Source organism: Syngnathus floridae, chromosome 21, assembly GCF_059516105.1.
Source record: "Syngnathus floridae isolate MCC-2025c chromosome 21, RoL_Sflo_1.0, whole genome shotgun sequence".
In the NCBI taxonomy this organism is placed as follows: domain Eukaryota; kingdom Metazoa; phylum Chordata; class Actinopteri; order Syngnathiformes; family Syngnathidae; genus Syngnathus; species Syngnathus floridae.
Window position 1 is genome coordinate 9,762,131 of NC_142433.1, and position 21,861 is coordinate 9,783,991.

Consider the following 21,861-nt stretch of genomic DNA (forward strand, 5'->3'; position numbering starts at 1 on the left):
CTTCCCTATAGCCGAAAGCGTGTGAGAGCTATCCATGGGGCAGTTTATCAAGGGCATTGAGTCGCACACGGTGTGGAGTTGTCCATGGTGCTGCACTACCGTATTGGCCCGAATATAAGACCGCCCCGATTATAAGACGACCCCGTCTTTTTCAAGACTCAAGCTTGAAAAAAAAAAGATTTTTTGAACACCAAATTTAATTTTTATACAGAACGTAATTACATCTAAAACAAATGATTGTAACAATATATTCGAGAGAAAATACGTTATTTTGCCTCATTCAAATCATGCAAAAACTGTCTGTCACATCTTAGTATCCAAACATTTAAATATGTAAACTAAAGTGCAATCACATTTGTAAATGAATGCCTCCTTGTTTTTGAAATGTAAATAAAGCAATCTACTGTGATAAAACAACAAAATTGCAATAACTGCATTAATCATCAAAGTGAAGTCTAATTGTAGTCTTGAAACAAATCTGAATAAGAAAAAACATTGCAGTAAAATAATGCAAACTGCTACCGCTATTGTTGGGGAGCCTGAGGTCTGTATTTGGGGTTGGCTCGGATGGTTATGCTCTTTCATTCATTTATTCATGACTTATTTTTCTGTTTCCTTTTTGCCTGTGTGTAGTTCCGCCCACGTCGCCGTCAGGCTCTCGATCGTCGATCTTCGGACACAAAGTATAGCAGCGGACCAAGACGTTTGTACGGCTTCGTGCACCAACTGCATCCTTCTCTTAGAGAGGTTGTCCCTGCTAGAGGGACGTGTCCGCCAGTTAGAGCAGAATAGTGTGATAACAGTAGGTGTGGCGGACACAGACGCGGGCTGTAGTCAGCCGGCTAGCCCGGTTAGCATTAGCCCCAAGCGGCTTGCTAATCGCGATGAGCCAGGTAAGACGCATAGCCGCCCAAAGTCATCTCGGTCTACTGGCCCTTGCACTTTGGTCATAGGTGACTCCATTAGCCGAAATATTACGCTTAAAAATCCAGCCACGGTAATGTGTATTCCTGGGGGCAGAGCACCTGACATAGAAGCTAATCTTAGGGAGCTGACTCGCAGTAGGCCTAGTCAACAGCATAGTTCCACCAACACTAGCTACTCGGACATAGTGATACACGTCGGCGCCAATGATGTTAGGATGAGACAATCAGAGATCACAAAGAAAAACATAGCGAGGACTTGTGATCTCGCCAGAAAGATGAGTCGGCATTGAGTATTTGTCTTTGGCCCCCTGCCTGGGAGAGGCACTGATGAGAGGTTTAGTAGATTAGTCTCCCTTAATCGATGGATGGCTGGGTTCTGTAAAATGCAGGGACTGTATTTTATAGGTAACTGGTCCTCCTTCTGGGGCCGCCCCGACCTGCTGAGGAAGGACGGCCTTCACCCTAACCGTGAAGGCGCCTTCACTCTTTCTAGGAATATAGATTACTGTTTGAGCCACTCATGACAGGTCACTTTAGAGCAGGCCAGGGCACAGGTGATTAAACCACCTGTGAGGATGGGTTTGGAGTCTGTTAAGTTAAAGTTAACTAGCGCTAGGTTAGACTTTCAGCATGCACATAGCCCCTCGTGTAGACTAGAGCGCGACAGTTTGAACAGTGCTACAGTACACATAAAAACACTTTCTACTGGGGTAGTAGACAAATCCAATCACTCCACCCCGACCGGTCTTGCTGATGAAACGGTGCCTGTTTTAGATAACTTCACATGTGTAACAAATATTCACCATCAAATTCCCACGGTCGTTTCGTCCCACCGCGCAAATAAACTTTTGAGAGGTGATGTGAGGCCTAGAGAACACAATCTTACTCGCATCCCGTTTAAAAATCCTTCGATAGATACGCACCCTGATCGACCGATTACACTTAAACTCGGTTTTATGAATATTAGATCGCTTCATACGAAAGCAGTTCTCGTTAATGACCTTATCACGGAACATAATCTAAACGTTTTTGGTCTTTGCGAGACCTGGTTAAAACCTAATGAACTGCTGCCGCTTAACGAGGCCTCGCCTCAAAATTTTGTGAGCTCGCATGTGGCGCGTCCTTGAAAAAAGGGTGGGGGTGTCGCCCTCATCTCAAATTCTGAGCTTAGATTTAGGCCTCGTTCAATTAACGTATTTAAAACATTTGAAGTTCTCATTGTCCGATCCACCGCTTTACCGTCATTTTATCTTGCTGTTATTTACTGTCCACCCGGGGCTTACTCTGGCTTCCTGGATGAATTTCCAGAATTGGTGGCTGATCTAGTGACAAATGCCGATAATATAATTATCATGGGTGATTTCAACGTCCATATGAATTTACCGTCAGAACCACTGACTTCGGCGTTTCAGACTTTAATCGATACGTTTGGTTTTACGCAAGCCGTACAGGCAGCAACGCATAAGAATGGAAATACCTTAGATCTGGTATTATCTAGCAACCTCAGATATAGCAGTACTGCCATACACTACTGTTTTGTCTGATCATTTCTTAATAAAATTTGAAATTTTAGTTCCTTGTCAAAGACAAGAGAGCAATCAGAATTATAGCAGCCGTAATTTTAACTCCAGGACTGCGACTGCGCTATCTGAGTTACTGTCGCCGGCAACCGCCATATTTCCTGCATACATCGGCTCTATTGATAATCTTACAAATGAATTCAATGCGACACTATTAAAAGCCATCGACTCGGTGGTGCCGCTACGTCTGAAAACTCGCCGTAGATGGCCAACTCCATGGTTCACAGATCAAACACATACGCTTAAGCAATTATGTAGAAAGCATGAGCGCAGATGGCGTTTAACCAAACTTGAGGTTTTCCATCAGGCATGGAAGGACAGCCTCCTGAAATGTAAAGATGCGCTTATCTTGGCAAAAACTCGTTATTTTTCGCAAGTCATTAATCTCAATACAAACAATCCTAAATACCTATTTGATACAGTAGCAAAGCTAGCTTTACGCCAGCCGACCCCCGATAGCTCCTTCCACTCAGCTGACGTGTTTATGAAATTTTTTGCTCAAAAGATTGAGTCCATTAGGGAGGAGATCAAGATTACCATTCCAATCGCTCAGTCAATACCGCCGGTTACTAGCGCTGGTGATCATGCAATAACCCTCCCAAAAAGCGTGTCCCTTGAAAGGCTTACACAATTGGTTAGTGCGGCTAAACAAACAACATGTTTACTCGACTCGCTTCCAGCCAAACTACTTAAAGAATTATTTCCAATTTTAGGACCGTCCGTCTTAAATATAATCAATCTGTCCGTCTCCTCTGGGACAGTGCCAACAGCCTATAAATCCGCGATTATTAAACCGTTACTTAAGCGAGCAAATCTTGACCCGGACTGTCTCAGTAATTATAGGCCAGTTTTAAACCTCCCATTCATAGCAAAACTTCTTGAAAAAGTAGTAGTGCAGCAGCTTATTGATTACATGGTCGCTAATAATCGATATGACTCTTTTCAGTCTGGTTTTAGAGCTAATCATTCCACAGAGACAGCACTTCCTAAAGTGACGAATGATCTCCTTATAGCTCTGTATTGTTACTACTGTAGACTTCGATATTTTATTAGGGCGTCTTAAAAGTTGTGTTGGTATTTCAGGGTCAGCACTAGGCTGGTTCTAATCCTATCTATCAGACAGGACGCACCGAGTGGTCCTTGGCAATACGTCCTCTGAGCTCTACAATGTTACGTGTGGTGTCCCACAAGGATCGGTACTCGGACCGATTTTATTTAAATCTATATGATTCCGCTTCGGGACATAATACGTAAATATAATATTAGTTTTCAATGCTATGCGGATGACACCCAATTATATATGGCGTTATCGATGACAGATCCACGGGACTGTTGTAATCTTGAGGCGTGACTTGCGGAGATCAAGCAATGGATGTCTCTCAACTTCCTTCGTCTTAACCCAGATAAAACTGAGATGTTGATAATTGGTTCTACTCGTTATCAACACTTATTTAAGGAACCCACTATTGTTAGAGATTTGCTCACTCCAACTTATTTTGCAAGAAACACACGGGAGACAAGTAAGTCCTTTTTGGACACCTGCAGGTAGAGAGTTCACTCGCTCCAGAATGAAGTCTGAACCCTCGTTCCTGCGAGGGGATATTTATTAAGAGAAACAGAGTGGGGGTTTGGGTAAACTGGCTAAAGCCCTTGTCCTCTAGTCTAAACATGTCAGGGGATGTTTTACGACCTTGTGATAGGGAGGACAAGGTAAGGTATTTATTACCTGTTGCATTCCAACATAATCCTATGATAAAGATAACCTGGAAAACCCTAACATCTCCCTCCTGTTTTATCATATGATTATGCTACCCCAAATAACAAAGACAAGTAAGAAAAAAAGCACATATATATGCATAAAGAAGAAAGAAGAATAGGAAAAATAAAAAACAACAATGATAGCAACACTTTCCAGTGAAGATGAGGCATTACCTTAATACCCCAGATCAAACTTATTGTGTAAGCGAAAAACCTGCTGGCCAGATGTTATTAGCAGGAAAATTCTTACACGGTCCCTTTGCCTAGGCGACCAGAATGCTATCAGTAAAAAAGAAAAAGAAAAACAAAGAAACAGTACATCAGTGTATCCATTACTTGCGAAGCATATTTGATGGTCAAATCAACAAGTTTCCGTAATACATGCTCAACAGAACAGCATCTACGCAATCCACATCTCATTATCATTATCACATCTGTCACGTCCAAGAAGTTGTATATGTGCTCGCGTTTTCGTCAGCTGATGATGTTCTAGTCTGTAGGTGAGGTCTGTCACACACACTGGCGCACACACTCGTGTCCAGTTGGCAGGCAGCATCGGACAACTCTTGTGACCACAAAACCATGATCCGTACTGAACAGGCACGTGCACTCATAGGATGCAGGTGAGGCAGTGCCTCTGAACTTCTGGATGAAGTAGGTCCCGTCCGATGGTGCAGCCATGTTGGTAGTAGAGTCCTTACACCTTGAAAACGGCTCTCTCATCCTGGCACACAGCGGTGATGTCCAAAGCTCCCATCCAGTTTCCTCCTGGAGAGCAGTCGTCGTTAATGCATTTGTGGGTGCTGCAACCTTGGATGCAACATGTGTAGTCAGCAAGACTTGGAATGGTCCCTCCCGTCGTGGCTGGCCCAGTTCCTTCTTTTGATGACCTCGATGTAGACCCAGTCTCCTGGATTGATGGGGTTGTCGACCTGTGAGGAGGAAAGATCAAGCGGCAGTAAATTTGTCTTTGACACAGTTTGAGCGTCCTGATCATATAATCTGCCAAGGACTGCTCTTTATCTGTTGCTTGCAACTCTCGTAGTCAATTGTAGTGCCCATTTATCTGGTAAATAGGAATGTTTGCGGGAAGAGTTTCAACACCTCCTAATGATTCCCTTTAACCAAAAACTATTTATGACAGGGGCGTTCCCATTTATTGCCTCCTGGTTTGAAAGAGATTGTCTTACCCATGCCTTCTTTCTCCTCACAAGCTCACACCCACACAGGGTGTGAGCACACACACACACACACACACACACACACACACACACACACACACACACACACACACACACACACACACACACACACACACACACACACACACACACACACACACACACACACACACACACACACACACACACACACACACAGAACACACAGACAAATGGATTCTAATCCATCTCTCATGTAGCTTCTTTTGATAGAATCTCCTATTGGTAACTGTATAGCAGACGTTTTAGCAATTGATCCCATACTCTGCTCTCTCGCTTCTACTTTTTCCTGTCGGTGCAGTCGTAGGTGGCCCGTATTGCAGTCATTGTCTTGTTAACTGTCGCCGTGTGACTCCTATGCATGACTCTCGTCGTCAATTGTAGTGCCCATTTAACTGGCAAATAGGAATGTTTGCGGGAAGAGTTTGAACACTTCCTAATGATTCCCTTTAACCCAAAACTATTTATGACAGGGGCGTTCCCATTTATTGCCTCCTGGTTTAAAAGAGATTGTCTCACACATGCCTTCTTTCTCCTCACACGCTCGCACCCACACAGGGTGCGCACACACACACACACACACACACACACACACACACACACACACACGCACACACACACACACACACACACACACACACACACACACACACACACACAGACAAAGGGATTCTAATCCATCTCTCACGTAGCTTCTTTTGATAGAATCTCCTATCGGTAACTGTATAGCAGACGTTTTAGCATATAATCCCATACTCTGCTCTCTCACTTCTACTTTTTCATGTCGGTGCAGTCGTAGGTGGCCCCTATTGCAGTCATCGACTTGTTAACTGTCGCCGTGTGACTCCTATGCATGATTGTGTGAATGTCAAAAATTGAACGTACCTAACTTTCTGACCATCCAACCTCCACTGTGGTACAAAAAACCTTACTATTGTATTGAGTAGGTACATTGAGCAACCTAGCTCCCTCCTGACTGCCAAATGTCCTGTTCTAAAATTTATATAACTCGACCTCTACGTCTTAAGCTTGATGAGCCAAAATATCAGATCTTGCTCTTGTTTCCTACCGTTTTAGCCTATTTGTTTTAGGCTGGGACATCAAACTTGTAAGACTATCTCCAAATGTAGCTGCCTCCATCAATTTGCTGGTAACGTTTGTTTACCAAACTTCAAATTCTTCTAATAACAGCGGTCTCGTTTTTATATCGTAAATCCTGCAACTCATCCTATTTATTTATTTATTTATTTATTTATTTATTTATTTATTTATTTATTTATTTATTTATTTATTTTTTGAGCTACAATTTATCTATAGTTCCAATTTAATCGGACAGTATGTTGTCTTCAGTATCATTATTGAAAATCAACTCATCGAGGTCTGCTTTCCACATCAAGCCCTGATTTGTATGTCTTGACCTCTCACATGTTATTGTCATGCTTGCTCAAAAATGTGACTTAGAGTATGGTGCTGTGAATTCTCAATCTCCCCAATGAAATTGGATCCCACCTCGTAGTTCTTATCGTTCTCCTGTTCCTGTTAGCCTGCAATTGTCCAAATCAAAAATGTTTTCTTTTAACTGTCTTTCTTTTGAACCTCTAAATCTCTCGTGTTGCTAACCTATCTACACGAGAACAAAAAAAAAATTACCACAGTATAACACGAAATGTATTCGAAAATTCATTGTCATAAAGTGTTGTATTCTTACTATCTTCCACTATCTGTCCTACTCGCTCCCTCCTTTTGAGGCTTGGCAACGCCCATGCCTCACACCTTGACAAACTTTTTGGGAGAACGCGTTCTGTACTACATACGATTCCATCATCATTTAATTTGACTTTCTTTCCAAAACGCTTCTCAATTTCTCAGTTCACACATCTTCTACATGTGTTACTGGTTCTCTAGTTTTTTTTCTAATTAATTATCAATCCAAAAGCTACGTGTTTCTTTCTAACATTCAACCTGCTCAAAATCACTCTTTCATCAAAGTTGTTCTACTAATTTTCCATAGTAGTCGCCAACGACTTCAACCATTCAACCTTTCATTCAGGCAATCATTCATCAATGCTCATCATATGCATCTCACACAGTCTCCAAAAAGGAGTCATACTATCACATTGGTCCCAATTCATCCAAGCTCACCACACAACATTCATATATCATTTTCAACTCAGGTTTCCTGGTAGAACAATCCACCAGTCCAAAAAAAACTTAACTAAAACAAACAACTGGCAAGTTAATCTGAATTTTTTTCTTTGTTTTTAAATTTGAAGAACTCAATCTCTCAGATTTAGCTTGCATTTAGAATTTTGTATAATCTTATAACACAACCAATCAAATATTCCTATTAAATGTAGCATTGCAAAATCTTAAATTCACAATTTAGCTTCTTCCAATTCCTGAAAGCATGTTCTGTCGTTTCTTGTTTCTTCGAATTTCTCATGTGGGCTCGACACTTAACATGCACTAGTGTGGATTAGTTTCTGCTCGCAAACAGATTTCTCTCTTTTCCTCTCATTTTTATCTGTCAAAATTGTTTCTGTTCTGCGGTGTAAATTGAATAGACAACAGTGTAGCAAATTTCTTTATACTAAAAGTTTAGCCAATCTTCATCAATTTGGGACTTTAACTTTAACTTTAACACATACGCACACATATGCACAGCTCTCGCGTGCGGAAGGTAGGTCTCAGCAACAATGATTCGTCACAGGCTGGCCATTTCCTGTGGTCGATCATGAGCTGGTCCCTCCCATGCACATGAGGACAGCACATTCTAATTTTATTTATTTATCTTCTAGAAGCAAGTTGCATTTCTTTACCACTTGATTTGCATATTTTAACTTTAGTGTAACACAAATTGAGCTCTAGTCATTTGTAATTTGGGCATACAAACAGCATTGTCATACTTCTTGGATGGACAAGACATCTAATAATCTAAAAAAATTCTAATAATCTGACAATGACATGTTTTTCTGTCATATGGGCATCTATTCTTTCTTTCTCTGTATGAGCATAAGCGGTCAAAGAGGAGGAAGCTTGTCATGCTAAAAATTTGGCTTTTCCTCTGCCCCTTCCTGCACCCTTTGATTGATATTGCTTTGCAGAACGACACTCTCGTGCAAAGTGTCCTCGTCTTCCACAGTTCCAACAGTTGTCTGAATCTGATGGGGGTTTTGATTTGAATGGTGGCTTGCGACGTTGTTGGTATCTAACTCTTCCTCTGCCCCTTTGGGAACTTTGGTAGAAGATTGTTGTATCTTCATTTAGATCATTATCATCATCTAGATGAAATACATCAAAACTTCTGCCTTTCTCAATCCCTTTGTCAGCGTCTCTGGGCCACTGCATGTTTTTTGTAAACCAAGCCGTGTCCGCTTCCACCAAGTGTTTTCTCACCCAACTGCCCAAGTCAGGGGGGAAACCAGTGAGGAGCGGAATTTTAAGATGTTGCTGATAAGCACTCTCATCTGCATCATTGAATGGGATGCCACTATGTACCCAGAATTCTTTTTCAATTCTCAATTGAACGGCGCCTTCATCACTTTTCAACTTTCTATCTTTTGTCTTTTGGATTTGTTCTCTTCTTTCTTGTGAAGCTTTCAACCACATTTTAGCACAATCCAATTCTCTCTCTTTTCTTTTCTTTTTCAGCCCATTTTTCTTTCTATCCACACTCTCTTCTAAAACATCAACTACTATCTTCCACACTTCAACTTTCAACTTCCCTTCTACTCCATACTTTTACTTCCACTTCGGCATATATTGCATACAATTAAGAAATCTACTCGCCATGTACTTCTCATCGCCGTCAAGAGGTAGAGATTTACCGTTTTTATTTCCCATCTTAATTCTAGTAGTTTAAGGTTTTACAATTTTTTTTTTCTCAAAAATATTATTATTATTATTACTTATTTATTTCTTTTATGTCTTTGAGGATCCTCAATGCAGGTTTAAATTGACCTTTCAACAAATTACTAGCCTGTATTATTGCCGTGGATCAACGCTAGAACTGCTTTTTAGTCAATTTATCCTACCAATCACACACTCAATCACACTAACTCCAGCGCTTTTTTAGGCCTCATGGCTCGGACAAACCAAAGCCGTATCTCATAGCTCGGACAAACCAAAGCCATATCTCATAGCTCGGATAAACCAAAGCCGTATCTCATAGCTCGGATAAACCAAAGCCTTATCTCATGGCTCGGACAAACCAAAGCCGTATCTCATGGCTCGGACAAACCAAAGCCGTAACTCATAGCTCGGACAAACCAAAGCCGTATCTCATAGCTCGGATAAACCAAAGCCGTATCTCATAGCTCGGACAAACCAAAGCCGTATCTCATAGCTCGGACAAACCAAAGCCGTATCTCATAGCTCGGACAAATCAAAGCCGTATCTCATAGCTCGGATAAACCAAAGCCGTATCTCTCCTGCACCTGTGGTTTTTTACGCGTTTCACAAACAACAACACAATCACACAACTTCAGGCCTTTAACTTACTTGTCCCCTGGTTTGTTGCACTGCCGGGTCCCGTCAATCCACCTCTGTCAGATGAAGGCAGACCTAAGATGCTGGCCCAGCAAAGAATTCTCTTCCCAGGACTTTCTCCTCCAGGTCCTCCTAATGGACGCTGGCTTGTCGACAATGCAGCACGTCCTCCTTCGTCAGCCAGATAGCGGGTATGAGGGATCCCGGGTTTCGGCACCAAAAGGTTAGAGATTTGCTCACTCCAACTTATTTTGCAAGAACCACACGGGAGACAAGTAAGTCCTTTTTGGACACCTGCAGGTGGAGAGTTCACTCGCTCCAGAATGAAGTCTGAACCCTCGTTCCTGCGAGGGGATATTTATTAAGAGAAACAGAGTGGGGGTTTGGGTAAACTGGCTAAAGCCCTTGTCCTCTAGTTTAAACATGTCAGGGGATGTTTTACGACCTTGTGATAGGGAGAACAAGGTAAGGTATTTATTACCTGTTGCATTCCAACATAATCCTATGATAAAGATAACCTGGAAAACCCTAACAACTATAACTATAGATAACCGTACTATCACTCAGAGTGATACTTTAACTAATCTCGGGGTAATATTTGACCAAACGCTCTCCTTTCAAAAACACATTAAGAATATAACCAGAATTGCATTTTTTCACCTTCGTAATATTGCTAAGATTCGTCCGATCCTTTCGACCGGGGATGCGGAAACTATTTTACATGCGTTCGTCACGTCACGCTTGGACTACTGTAATGTATTATTCTCTGGTCTTCCTAAGTCCCTCATCAAAAGTCTACAGTTAGTACAAAATGCTGCTGCGAGGCTGCTCTCACGGACAAGAAAATTTGATCACATTACCCCAATATTAGCCAACTTACATTGGCTCCCGGTCCATTTAAGATGTGACTTCAAGGTTCTTCGACTAACCTAACCACTGCATGGCTTAGCGCCTTCATATCTCGTCGACCTAGTCGTTCCTTATGTTCCGTCTCGGTACCTTCGTTCGCAAAACGCTAGTCTTTTAGTTACACCGAGGGCCAAGAAAATGTCTGCAGGTTCTAGAGCATTCTCTATTCGGGCTCCAGAGCTTTGGAATGCCCTACCGATGGATATTAGAACTGCTACCTCAGTAGAAACATTTAAGACACGTTTAAAGACATATTTCTATGAGATGGCCTTTAACTAACTTGTAGTGGCCGATTCGGCCGGAGTGTGTTTTTGTTCTCTCTCCCCACCCCCATCCCTGGCTGGGGAGGGGGTTATGTGGCGCAAAAGCTGATAGCGGCTAGCTGGATTCTCGGGGACCAATTCAAGATGAGGAAACTGCAGCTCAACCTCCTTGAAAACACTACCAGGACAATCAAGGGCACCTCCGACATCCATTTTTTTCATTGATTTTCATATTATGTATTACTTTACTTCTCTTCATCCATTACAACCTGGTGATCCTGAAAGGGGGATCCTTCCATCTGTGATTTAGGGCTATACAAATAAACTTGACTTGACTTGTAGCCCCCGGGTGTCGGTCAGAACACAGGAGGGAAGACGTGGTTCAGTTTTGATTGCTTTACTGAATTATTGGCAAAAAATAATAATTAATAACCATAAATGAAATTTTTTCAGCAACACCGTCATTGATCGAGACAACAAAATACATTTGCTGGCGACCATTAGTCGCCGTGACACTGCGTAACGGCTACTCGTACAATGTGAGGCAAACGTAAAGGAACGCGCCGGAGCTGTCAATCAAACGGCGCGCACACGAAGCAAACCGCGATTGGACACACGGCACAACAGTGGACAGTAGTAACAATGAAATGTACGTATATACTCACTTTGTGTCAAACACACACAGGATCACATCAACAAACTCAGTCGATACCAGCAACCTTTAACTTAAAGTTAAAGTCCCAATGAATGTCACACACACACTCACACCTGGGTGTGGTGAAATTCATCCTCTACATTTAACCAATCCCCGTATGATTTTGATCCATCCCCTGGGGGAGAGGGAGCAGTGAGCAGCAGCGGTGCCGCGCTCGGGAATCATTTGGTGATATAGCCCCGCAATTCCAACCCTTAATGCTGAGTGCCAAGCAGGGAGGCAATGGGTCCCATTTTTATAGTCTTTTGTTTAACTCGGCCGGGGTTTGAACCCACAACCTTCCAGTCTCAGGTCGGACACTCTACTACGAGCCCACTGAGCTGGCAAACTTACTTAACTTACCGCTGCACACAAGTGAAAATGGGTATAACGTCTAGACCCCAAATATAAGACGACCCCCACTTTTTCAGTCTTATTTCAATTCAAAAAACATCGTCTTATATTCGGGCCAAAACGGTACTTGCATACACTCTGGCAGCTATTCAATCTTAAAAGAAGTGCCGCATCTCTTAGTTATTTTGGCTTGGCGAGTGGATGTGTCGCTGCTCATTCGTTTCGCCATAATTAGCTAATTTAGCATTTGCATCGCTTGACTCCGCTGCACTGTCGTTAGGTAGCTAACCTGCGCGGCACGGATGGGCACTGTCAATCCTATGATTGGCTATGTAGCATAAGTGAATTATATCATACCATTGGCTGGACACCTGTTAATTACTGATTTACACTACAAAAAGGCAGAGAAAGAAAATCTTTCGTCCACTTAATTAGATTAGATTACGTTTAACATTAGATATTAATCAATCATTTTATGCTGAATTTTATTTCGTGCACAGCATGGAGTTTCTTGTGTGCGACCAGTGCGAAATTGCGCAGCTGCGCAGTTTAGAGGGAACACTGCTTGACTCTCTGTTTCAATTGGCTGTCTAAATCTGTCTAAATAGGTCCAAAATCCTTCCTGATATAGTATTCCTCGTCAGGCTTATGTAATTAGCAAAGGTTTGTCGCTTTTCGGGACGTACAAGCTCAGCCGCCTTCATCATGCATCGTTTAATAAAGTCACCATCGGAATACGGCTTTGATGCTAATGCTATTTCGCTGGCAATCAGGTAGCTGGCTTTTACCGTTGCTTCACTGACTTGTCGGCTCGAGATGGAAGCTGACTGCTGTTCCTCAGACCCGCCTGCAATCCGTTGATCTTATCGCTTCTCAGTTGTCCTTGCAGGCCGTCATATTTTTCACTGTGAAGAGTCTCGTACTGGCGTCAAATACTATGTTCCTTCACAACCGAAATTTGTTGCAAACGCACAAAGGTTTTCCGTGCATTTCGATAAATAAATAGGACGTGGTCCATTTTTTATTGAAATTTCAACACTCCATATCTATACTTTTCTCCGTTTGGATAATGACATTTTGGCTAATGATGGTGTAGGGGAAGGGTAGAGACCAGGGTAGAAACAACGTCGTAACAAGCAGCAATTGGCGCATTGCTACCTTCTGGTGTGTTATGTCTTATCTGATCAAAACAATGTTTTCATCTACGCTGATCAAAACAGTGTGCCCCATAGCAGACAATCCATAAATTGCACATTATTAAAAATATTAATTCCGTGTCTTTTATGCATTTTTTAACTTTTAAAATATCCTGCGGGCCTGATCAAACGCAGGCCTGATCAAACCTCCTTGCAGACCAGTTCCGGCCCGCGGGCCGTATGTTTGACACATCTTGTTTGAAGATGAATGTTGTTGGTTATTGTGATGGAGTTGTGGAACTTACTGCATCGATGCCCAATACCACTTACTCGCAACTCTGAAGCAAAAGCGAGTTTTGCAGCATTCTGAACTTTGAAACAGAGACATTAAAGGAACTCGGACTACTCCGGCCTGAAACAACACCGGACTCGCCTGCTACTCCTCCCCCGGATAGAAAGTGTCGGAAGCGGTGTGCGAGGAGGCAGAAGAGGGGCAAGCGCGGAGGCGTCCGGGCTAGGCTAATGGACAACCCAACTCGCCCGGTCATACTTTCCATTCTTCTGGCGAATGTTTGAACGCTGGACAACAAAATGACTGGACATACGACTACTGAGATCTACAAACCGGAGAGTGAGAAACTGTTGTGTGCTTGTGTTCACTGAGACTTGGTTAAATGTCAGCATTTCAGACTCTGCTGTACAACTGGGGCTGCTAGCATGCTTTCAAGTGGACCAGGCCATTGTAAAGGGTAGAAAATAACGAGGAGGAGGAATCTGTGTTTCCATCATTGACGAATGGTGCCGGTACACTGTAGTTGTATGCAAAAACTCCTCAAGTTTAAAGTGGCGTTCTTTTTACCTGCCAGGGGAAATTACTGCGATTCTGCTAGTAGCGGTATAAATCCCACCTCCCAACATTGAAAGCGACAGGATCACGGCTCTTAGTGAACTGTACCAGGCTGTCAGTGAACAACAGACGGCGCACCCTTACGGTTTCATCATCTTCGCTGGGGATTTTAATCATAAAGACCTAAAGTCTGTTTTTCCAAAGCTACACTAGCATGTTGATTTTCCAACACGTTTTGACAGCTTCCTGGACGTGGTCTACACTACACAACTTTCAAAGCCACCCCCCTCCCCCACATTGAACTTTCTGACCATATCACTGTTATGCTAATGCCCACGTACAGACAAAGAGTGAAAGCATCCGGGCTGGTTCGCAAGCGGGAAAGAGTGTGACCTGAGGGAGCCTCTGATGCTCTTCGAGACTGCTTTGACACAACAGACTGGGAAATGTTTAAGCAGGCAGCCACTTACAACAATCAGACAGACATAGAAGAGTATACTGACTCTGTAAACTCTTACATTGCATTACATTGATAATGTGACCCACACAAAGTACATCATCACTCGGGCTAGCTGGAAGCCATGGCTGACAGTGGCTGTCCTCAGGCTGCTGAGGGCCAGAGACAAAGCCTACAGAGCTGGGGATGAAGGTGGCATGAGAACAGCGAGGGCTAACCTGTCCTGTAGCATGAAGTAAGCGAAAAAGGCATTCACTTGCAAGATTACCGCCCACTTCAAAGACAGCAGGAACACACGAAGCCTATAGCAAGGCATTCAGACCATCACGGACTACAAGCACGAGCCGCAAAGCTGTGAGGGCAACATCCATCTGCTCAACGATCTGAACCACTTCTTTGCTCGCTTTGACGCTCAGAACAGCACTTGCCCGCTGAAGACCCCTCCCCCTCCACACGAGCACCCTGTGCCTCTCTGCCGATAGCGTGAGGAGGACACTTGCTGCTATCAACACCCGTAAGGCGGCATGCCCAGACAACATCCCAGGTCGAGCGCTGAAGGACTGCGCTGAGGAGCTTAAGGGTGTCTTCGCAGACAACTTTAACATTTCCCTGCAGCAAGCCATCGTCCCATCATGTTTCAAGGCTGCCACCATCATACCTGTGCAGAAGAAAACTGCTCCATCCTGCACTACCGCCCCATGGCACTGACACCCATCATCATGAAGTGCTTTCAGCGGCTTGTCATGACACGCATCAGATCCATTCTTCCCCCCACCCTTGACCCCTTCCAGTTTGCATACCGAGCCAAACGGTCCTCTGAGGATGCAATCTGCTCTGCCCTCCACTCAGCCCTCACCCACCTGGAAAAAAAGAGGCTCGTATGTTCAGTTCTGCATTCAACACCATTGTACCACAGCGACTCATCTGCAAATTCGACAAACTGGGACTCAGTACCTACCTGTGCAACAGGCTACTGGACTTTCTCTGTCAGACGCCTCAAGTAGTACGTGTTGGCGACAATATCTCAAGCAGAATCACGCTGAGCATGGGGGCCCCCCAAGGTTGCATGCTCAGTCCGCTGCTCTTCACCCTGCTGACGCATGACTGCACTGCAACCTACAGCAACAACCTCATAGTGAAATTTGCTGACGACCCTGGTGGGTCTCATCACCAAGGGTGACGAGACTCAATACAGGTTGGAGGTCGACCTTCTGACCACATGGTGCAGGGACAACAACCTCCTGCTGAACATCAGCAAGACCAAGGAGATTGTTGTTGACTTCCGGAAGGGTCACACCCAACACCTGCCACTGACCATCGACGGTGCAGTGGTGGAGAGAGTGAGCAGCACCAGATTCCTGGGGGTGAACATCAGTGAAGACCTCTCCTGGACCAACACTGCATCACTGGCGAAGAAAGCTCAGCGCCACCTGTACGTCCTGCGGAAACTCAGGTGAGCAAGTGTCCCACCAGCCATCATGACCACATTCTACCATGGCACCATTGAGAGCGTCCTCTCCAGTTGTAACGCTGTGTGGGGTGGAAGCTGGACTGAATACAACATGAAGACCCTGCAGCGCATAGTGAACACAGCTGGTAGGATTATTGGTGCTTCACTCCACTCACTGAAGGGCATTTACACCTCCCATCTCACCCGCAAGGCGACCACGATTGTGAGTGATATATATATATACGTATACATATATATATCTATATATATATATATATAGATATATATATAGATATAGATATATATATAGATATAGATATATATACATACAAAAAAAAAAAAAAAACATATGTTTGGGGTTGGTAACACCTGAGTTACATCCATGTACAAGTCCAGAGGTTGGGTACGAAACCCCAATAAGCACAATCAAGCTGAACGAGGCAGCAACTGACCTGAAGAACAAGATCATGGTGAGAATGAATGCTCGGGAACCTAGATACACACTGCAAAGGCTAAGTGAAGTACCCTCAGAAAGTCTCCTAGAAGATGTGAATACAGCACTGACAACAATTCCTGCGGCTACCATCACTGTAACCAATGAGCTGATATACACCTCAGCAGCAGTGATCCTAGAAATCCTTGGCTACAAGAAGAATGACCATATGCGACCACAACAGTGCCCACCATGGAAGAGAAGGCTGGAGGCCAAAATCAAGAGAGCACGGAGAGAAGTGAGCCAAATGACAGAGGCCCAGAAAGGTGCAATGAAAAAGCAAGTTCCCAAGAAATACAACCAGCCCATACCTGAAGCACTCGAAACTGCCAAACAAAGACTCCAAAGCCTTGGCCAGCCGCCTAAAGAGGTACACAAGAGAGAATGAAGCCAGACGAAAAAACAGGTTGTTCACAACACAACCAGCGAAAGTGTACGCTCAGTGGCAGGGGAATAATAGCAGAGCAGACCCACAAGGCTGGAAACTGAACAGTACTGGAAGGATATATGGAAGCGGGAGGCATCACATAAGAAGGATGCACAGTGGCTGGTGGCTCTGAGAAAGGACCACAGCTCCCTGAACAGAACCCAGTAACCATCACAGTGGCAGACAGCCAGAGAAGAGTCTCAGGAATAAAAAACTGGACAGCACCAGGCCCTGACATAATCCACAGCTACTGGCTCAAGAAACACAACTCTCCATGAGCGCTTGGCAGCACAAATGAACCAGCTGCTAAGGGATGGGACTCACCCTGAATGTCTAACCCAAGGGCGTACGATCCTGATCCAGACGGATCCTTCAAAGGGTACAGTCCCATCCAACTACCGGCCAATCACCTGCCTCTCCACAACATGGAAGCTGATGTCGGGCATAATATCAGATAAGATAGCGGGCGCATGGATCAATACATGAGCACTGCTCAGAAAGGGATTGGTAAAAATACCAGAGGAGCAAAACATCAGCTCCTGGTGGATAGAACAGTCACCCAAGACTGCAGAACCAGACGTACCAACCTGAGCACTGCCTGGACTGATTACAAGAAAGCATATGAATCAATGCCACATACTTGGATCACTGAATGCTTGAGGCTGTACAACATCAATGGGACTCTGAGAACCTTCATTGACAACTCGATGAAACAGTGGAAAACCACACTTGAAGCCAATGGCAAGCCACTTGCACACGTGACCATCAAATGTGGTATATACCAAGGAGACGCTCTGTCCCCATTGCTGTTCTGTATAGGACTGAACCCCCTCAGCCAAATAATCAACAAGACGGGCTATGGATACCAACTCAGGAATGGGGCCACCATAAGCCACCTCCTCTACATGGATGACATAAAGCTGTATGCTAAGAACGAGCGGGACATTGACTCCCTGATCCACACTACCAGGATCTACAGCTCTGACATCGGAATGTCATTCGGACTTGAGAAATGTGGCCGCATGGTGACTAAAAGAGGAAAGGTAATCCACACAGAGGGGGATTTCACTCCCAGAAGGAACAATAGCAGACATTGAGGACAGCTACAAATACCTTGGAATTCCACAGGCAAATGGCAACCTTGACGAGGAAACAAGGAAAGCAGCCACAGCCAAATACCTCCATCGAGTAAGGCAAGTCCTAAGAAGTCAGCTCAACGGCAAGAACAAGTCCCTAGCCTTTAACAGCTACGCCCTACCAGTAATCAGATACCCTGCAGGAATCATACGGTGGCCAAAGGAGAATATACAGACCACAGATATCAAAACACGGAAGCTCCTAACCATGCATGGAGGGTTCCATCCCAAGTCCAGCACCCTGAGACTGTACACTAGCCGTAAAGAAGGAGGCCGAGGACTAGCGAGCGTGAGAGCCACTATCCAAGATGAAACATCCAAGATCCACAAGTACATCAGGGATAAGGCCCCAACGGATCACGTGCTCAGTGAATGTCTCAGACAATGGGCATCAAAGGAAGATGAGGTGCTGGAGGGACCATCATGGGAGGACAAGCCCCTACATGGGATGTACCACCGAAACATAGCTGAAGTGGCTGATATCCAGAAATCCTACCAATGGCTAGAAAGAGCTGGTCTGAAAGACAGCACAGAGGCACTGATCCTGGCTGCACAACAACAGGCCTTGAGCACCAGAGCAATAGAGGCCCAAATCTACCACACCAGACAAGACCCCAGGTGCAGATTGTGCAAAGAAGGTCCTGAGACAATCCAGCACAGCAGGGTGTAAGATGCTGGCAGGTAAAGCATACATGGAGCGCCATAACCAAGTAGCTGGAATAGTGTACAGGAACATCTGTGCAGAGTATGGACTGGAAGTCCCAAGATCCAAGTGGGAAACACCTCCAAAGGTGGGAGAGAATGACCAAGCCAAGATCCTCTGGGACTTCCAGATCCAGACAGACAGAATGGTAATGGCGAACCAACCGGACATTGTGGTGGTGGACAAAGAGCAGAGGAAAGCCGTTGTGGTTGACATAGCCATCCCAAATGATGGTAACATTAGGAAAAAGGAACATGAGAAACTATCAAGGGCTCAGAGAAGAGCTGGAGAAGGCCTGGAGAGTGAAGACTTCAGTGGTACCTGTGGTCATTGGAGCACTAGGGGCAGTAATCCCCAAACTGGAGGAGTGGCTGAAACAGATCCCAGGAAAAACATCTGACATCTCAGTCCAGAAAAGTGCAGTACTAGGAACAGCAAAGATACTGCGTAGAACCCTCAAGCTCCCAGGCCTCTGGTAGAGGACCCGAGCTTAAAGGGAAAAAGAGACCACCCACGGGGAGTGAGGAGTAGTTTATATATCATCGTGAAAAAAAAGTCCTCCCATTCCCTATGAAAGTGATACTTTTTTAAAAATCTTTTTACTATGTCCAGCTGCCCTTTTTATACCCTTTCTTAAGTTCAAGAGAAAAATCAGGGATCTGACGATTGGAGGGAACTCGCGAGCGTTAGTGTTGTGTTGTTAGCGCCGTTGTTTGCGCATGCGTCAAGTGCGAAAAAACCGCAAAAACATTTTAATGTCACGCGATCGACCAGTAGTGGCTAGGCGATCGACCGATCGAAGAATTGGGGCACCCCTGGTCTAGGTATTCGGAACATAGTAAGGGGAGAAGAATATATTTTAAGAGAATTTAACAGTATTACAAAATATCAAACGGCTATATACATATTTTAAGGTAATTTAACCGTATTACAAAATATCGAACAGCTACATGCATATTTTAAGATGAATTTCTAAACACAGCAAACAGCAACACAATAAAACATGACTAAACATAAACATGAGTACTCTGCCTTACTTTCACTCTGTTTCAGAGTCAGATTTAGATGTGGATGTAGTTTATCTCGAGCCTCTCCGAGTCAATGTCTTTCTCTCCACCCTTGGACTCCTTCCAATTCAACAGCTCTTTCCACTTCAACAACTTGCCTGAAGGGCCAAGTTTGACATCTGGCTCACCCATGTCCTATTCCAGCCTTGATGCATTCTCCCGGCTCTTCGTAGCAGTCTCCTTCCAGAGCAACCACAGGGCTGAAGGGCCAGGTCTGAAATCCAGCTCATCCATGTCGTTTTGCTGGATTAGCTGTGCCAATCTCCCTAATTCTTTATTCTGGAGCTAAGATACGTTCTCCCGACTGTCCGTAGCTTCGTCCTCCTTGTCCCTCCCAGACGAGCTTTCCTGGCTGTCCTGCTACATCTGCTCCACTTCTGATGATCTTGGAAGGAACAAGATAGGTCGGTTTAGTGTTGACCAAGAAAACAAGAATATGCAATGAAGATGAAGCATATGCTGAAGCAATCTCAAGTACTTACCTAGTACTCTCACAGGCAGTATGGTTGATATATCTTTTGATCGTCTTTCCAGCCATGCTTATCTTGCATGTGGTGGGAAGGGATAGCATAATCTTTTCCGCACTCTGGGCCATGTATCTTTGTCTAAGGTGACTCAGGACATGACAATATTATATACAGTCAAACCTCGGTTTTCGGCCACAATCCGTTCCAGAAGGCGGTTCGAGAAGCAAATTGTTCGAATTCCGAATCTAATTTTCCCATTACAAATAATGGAAAAACTACGGAAGAGGATTAGGGTCAGTGAAGAAAAAAAAAAACGAGGGGTTACTGGATTCTGACTTTTTTTCTCAGAATTCTGACTTTATTCTCAGAATTCTGACTTTAAAGTCAGCTATTCTGATAATAGAGTCAGAATTCTGACTTTATGGCGTGGGGTGGCGGAGGGAAAGTCAGCGTGGTGTGGTTTTGACCAGCGAGGACATTATGTCGTCAACGAGTGACTTTTTGCGTGCCAGAGAATTGCCGGAGGACGTCATTTCACTCTTGGAGGAGCAGGGGGTGAGTAAATAAAGCATTGAGTTCATTTTGGTGACTGTTGCGTATATAACTGGCTCCGTGTAGCATGTAGCTCCGTTGCTAATTGATAGCTCTTGACGGGATGCGCCGCAATTACACGTAAAGAAGCATTATGCTTATTTTTGTACTTTCAGTAGTCAGTTTCATAAAACAATGTACGATTATATATATATATATATATATATATATATATATATATATATATATATATATATATACACACACACACACACACACACACACACACACACACACACACACACACACACACACACACACACACACACGTCACGTCATGGCAACGTCACAAAGCCTCGGTAAAACACAGCGACTCGCGGCACAAACGATACCCTGCTGATTGTGGCCGGCTGCACTATCATTGAACCTTAAATTTAACTCAATACACTGATCACACTGTTGTTTAAGAGTAGAGATTCTACGTGCCACAATTCAAGGTTACATCATTTGAAGTATAATCATGCACACACGCACGTCTTTATTTACTCACTGGATGAGACTTGTTTAGTGAAGTTACTACACCTGACATTGTACCAGGAGTGAGAACATTATTCTTAAAAACAACTTTCTACAATAAGCATACTGTCATAAAGTCATGTTTTCAAAATGCCCACTGTTGTACATGCACTAGTGTGGATTAGTTTCTGCTCGCAAACAGATTTCTCTCTTTTCCTCTCATTTTTATCTGTCAAAATTGTTTCTGTTCTGCGGTGTAAATTGAATAGACAACAGTGTAGCAAATTTCTTTATACTAAAAGTTTAGCCAATCTTCATCAATTTGGGACTTTAACTTTAACTTTAACACATACGCACACATATGCACAGCTCTCGCGTGCGGAAGGTAGGTCTCAGCAACAATGATTCGTCACAGGCTGGCCATTTCCTGTGGTCGATC

At 44.0% G+C, this 21,861-nt stretch overlaps 1 long non-coding RNA gene across 1 annotated transcript; it reads right to left on the reverse strand.

The window, feature by feature from the left end:
- Positions 1-13,181: 13,181 nt before the first annotated feature.
- On the reverse strand, positions 13,182-21,073 carry LOC148380529 (uncharacterized). The gene is made up of 2 exons (XR_015854767.1): positions 20,391-21,073; positions 13,182-20,293 (listed from the first exon to the last, which is right to left on the reverse strand). It is a non-coding gene; the product is annotated as an uncharacterized LOC148380529 (long non-coding RNA).
- Between the last annotated feature and the right edge of the window lie 788 nt (positions 21,074-21,861).